Source organism: Saccopteryx leptura, chromosome 11, assembly GCF_036850995.1.
Source record: "Saccopteryx leptura isolate mSacLep1 chromosome 11, mSacLep1_pri_phased_curated, whole genome shotgun sequence".
Classification (NCBI taxonomy): Eukaryota; Metazoa; Chordata; class Mammalia; order Chiroptera; family Emballonuridae; genus Saccopteryx; species Saccopteryx leptura.
The window spans coordinates 56,619,557-56,623,625 of NC_089513.1; the positions used below are offsets into that span (position 1 = coordinate 56,619,557).

At 44.9% G+C, this 4,069-nt stretch overlaps 1 non-coding gene across 1 annotated transcript; it reads right to left on the bottom strand.

Moving 5' to 3' along the window:
* Positions 1 to 1,341: 1,341 nt before the first annotated feature.
* On the bottom strand, positions 1,342 to 1,500 carry LOC136383677 (U1 spliceosomal RNA). Its single transcript, XR_010747486.1, has one exon. It is a non-coding gene; the product is annotated as a U1 spliceosomal RNA (small nuclear RNA).
* Between the last annotated feature and the right edge of the window lie 2,569 nt (positions 1,501 to 4,069).

Genomic DNA, 4,069 nt, shown 5'->3' on the forward strand with positions numbered 1-4,069 from the left:
AATACAAACCATAAGTGAACAAACATATATATCATATTTACAAACTTATTTGACCAACATAGGGTCATCCCTATGATCCCACACTCAAACCAGCGACCCCGCGCTCAAGCTGGTGAGTCCATGTTCAAGCTGGCAATCTTGAGGTTTCGAACCTGGGTCCTCTGTGTCCTACTTCGATGCTCTATCTACCGTGCCATCGCCTGGTCAGGCTCAACCAGGATTCTAATCTTCCTATTATCTCAATTTTTTATTGAAAGTTTATTTGAATCAGAATCCATACAAGGTGAATATGTTGCAATTAGTAGATGTTTCTCTTAGTCTTTTAATCTATGTTTGAAGGAAGATCCAGACACAGGGGTAAACACTTCTTACCATGTGAATAGTCTGCAATAAACAAAATAAATATATCATTGTTCTGTGGAAACTGTAGGGTAAGGAAATGCTTAAACACTTTTAACAACCAAATGAAAATAGCAGTGAGTATAAATTTCACATAGACTCAGAAGTGTAAAATGTATTTTCATTTTACTAATTTTTAACTTGAGCCCCCATTCTGTCTCATTCTGAAAACTCAAACTAGTCTCATATAAATCCATTCAGGTTCAGTGAGGTTTTTTTTTTTGTTTGTGTTGGGCAGATAAAATGTATTATGCTCACTTTGTTAAAGAGGCCGTTGCCCAGGTGATATTAATGTGTGTTGAGAATTGTTGTAGCCTGAGGCTTGGTTTTGGGATTAAGCCTTTCCTACCCTTTTTGGTGTAAGGTGGTACAATCCTATCATGCCTCAGAGAAGTGACTTTGTATTAGAGACTTCCCTATTATGTATATTGGATTAAGGGTTTGGATTTCTACACTATAAAATGGGGATGGAACGAGAGTTTGCCCTCTTGGTTCCTGAGATTAGCATGAGAGAGCAGAGAAAGTAGAGCCAGCAGCGGAAGGCGGCCACGTGGAGGAGGCCAGGAAAAGCAGCCAAGATGGTGGAGTGCTGAGTGAGATGCCAGTTTGTACAGAGTTTGTATCTGGGATAAGGAAGGAGATGGGGAACTGAGGAAAATAAGGCTGGTGAGCTAGAAACCTTTGATTCTAGGAAACTCGGATAAATCAGTGGCTTTGTGAGCACTGAGTGTGACTGGGTTTTGGAGCCCAGTGTGTATTTTTACTTGCCCGCCGGGTGCAAGCTAGGATTAAAGGCTATGGCCCACCAGTTTTTGGCTCCATGGTTTCTTTACCGACTGTCCGAATCCAATGCGAACCTGCAAGGGCCGGGCTGCTGTGATAGTGGCCCTGGCCCTGCCTACTGGCCTTACAGTTTGTTTGTTTGTTTTTGGGTTTTTTTTTTTTAGCGTGAACGCAGTCCCCCACTACCACAAATTATGCAGTCGAGTTTCCCACATTTGGGGAAATCGCAGGGGTCAGCACATCCGGAGTGCAATGGATAAGCCTCACCCTGGGAAAACCACCTTCGTAATCATGGTATCTCCCCTGCCAGGTAAGTATTCACTTCCCCATTCTTCCAGAAGCTGATGCTATCCATCCACTTAAGTGCAGTTTTGTGTGGTGAAAGGAGTATATCCCCAAACCCTCCTGTTTAATAACCTTCACATTAATTTTCTTTTGCTGCATACATAACCAACTGCCACAAACTTAACAACTTGAAGCAAAGGTTAGCACACAGGTTTGCAGGGTGGAAGTTTTGCTTGTTTGTTAGCACACAGGTTTGCAGATTGGAAGTTTTGCTTGGCATGGCTGGATTCCATGCTCAGGGTATCCAAGGCTGAGTCAAGACGTCGGCCAAGCGAACTCTTACCTAAAGGCTCTGGAGAAAAACTCAATTCCAAGCTCATTCTAGTTGTTGGTAGAATTCAGTTCCTTCTCCTTGTGCAATAGAAGTCCTAGCTTCTTTGCTGGCTGTCGGCTGAGAGCTGCTCTTAGCACCTAGATGTTGAAAGGCAGAAACCACTGGCGAACCAAAAACACAAAGCTGGTGTGTTCCAAAAGGAAAATTTATTTGAAAAGCGCCTGGGGGCCCTGGCCGGTTGGCTCAGTGGTAGAGCGTCAGCCTGGCGTGCAGGAGTCCCGGGTTCGATTCCCAGCCAGGGCACACAGGAGAAGCACCCATCTGCTTCTCCACCCCTCCCCCTCTCCTTCCTCTCTGTCTCTCTCTTCACCTCCCGCAGCCGGGGCTCCATTGGAGCAAGGTTGGCCCAGGTGCTGAGGATGGCTCTGTGGCCTCTGCCTCAGGTGCTAGAATGGTTCTGGTTGCAACAGAGCGATGCCCCAGATGGGCCAAGCATCACCTCCTGGGCGTGCCGGGTGGATCCTGGTGGGGCGAATGCGGGAGTCTGACTGCCTCCCTGTTTCCAGCTCCAGAAAAATACAAAAAAAAAAAAAAAAAAGCACCTGGGTGCAGGTGGGCTGAGACCAGCAAAGGAAGTCAGCCCGAGGGAGGGATAGGGCAGAGGTTATATGGATTTGTCAAAGGCCCTGGGCAAAGATAGCTTCTTCTGTTTGTGGTTGGGAGTGGTGCCACTTCTCCTCAAAATCGTTTGTACTCTGGTCCAGTTGTCCCTTATCAGCATCCAGCTGCAAGGGAAGTCTGGGCCAGATTACTGAGTCAGCAAGTCTTACTTCCTCCTTTAAGCTTACATTGTTCTTAAGACAGTGGCTGAGTAGCCATTTTACCTATCAGATGTCATATATATTATATTTTTGTCACATGGCTTTCTCCATCTTCAAGTCAGCAAGGGGGCCTCAAATCCTTCATATGCTTCAAATTTTTGACTTTCCCCTCCATTCTTAAAGGGTTTATGTAGCCAGGTAACTCTTACCCCCCACCGTTTCCAAGTAATCTCTTTATCTTGACACTAGCTGATCTGAAAACTTAATTATATCTGCAAAATGACAACATGGGAGTTCCTAGATGGGCATTTCATTGAATAACTGGGAAGAAGTGCAGGTACACTGGGAGCTGGAGGCTGCAACACCAAGATCAAAGGGTTGACAGGGTGGTTTTCTTCTGAACCCCTCTCCTTGGCTTACAGATCTCCTGCTGTCTCCACATGTCCTTCCCTCTGTGCCCTGATCACATCTTCTTACAAGGATGCCAGATACTGTGGAGTAGGGACCACCATAGGACCTCATTTTACCTTAATCACCTATTTAAAAGCCCTATCTCCAAATACTGTGATATACTGGGAGCTAGGGTTTTTTTGTTTTTTTTCCTTTTTTTAAAAAAATATTTTATTTTTATTGATTTTTTAGTGAGAGAGAGAGACAGAGAGAGAGAGAGAGAAGAGGGAGGAGCAGGAAGCATCAACTCCCATATGTGCCTTGACCAGGCAAGCCCAAGGTTTCGAACCGGTGACCTCAGTGTTCCAGGTCGATGCTTTATCCCACTGCGCCACCACAGGTGAGGCCCTGGGAGCTAGGGTTTTAACATATGAATTTGGGGGTGGGAGGCACAATTCAGCCCATAATAGTAAAAAAAAAGAAGATAGCTATAATGTTGATATATGTCTATATGCATAATATTTCTATGGGATATACAAAAGTGATAGATATGTAAATTCCAAACTGCCCTCTTGATATTCCACTTATCTGTCAGACTTCACCCTTACTGGACTATCGCCCCTGAGACAGAGGAATTCCAAAAAGCTGAGAAGCTGCCCCAAGGAGGGGCTCCGGACATACCAGGACTTTTAATTTAACACCACATGCTCCAAGCCCCCAAGGAGGAGCATTCCGGACATACCAGGACTTTTGCCTCAGTATCCCCTCAGGCTCTCCCAAACACTATATAACTCGCCCCTAGTCTGTAACCTGGCGCTCTTCTCCCCCAGAGAAGTGCCCGGCAGGGTTCCTTTCTTCCTTTCAATAAAGCCTGTTACTCTGGTCTTTCAGACTCCCATGGATTCCAACAAAAAGAAACCATTCACACCATTTGCTTCCAAGGAAGGGAGCTGAATGGCTCGAGTATTGGGAAAGGAAGAGGATATTTCATTATCTATACTTTAGAACCTTCTGAATTTTAGATTATTACTTATGTATCAAAAGAATATACAAATAA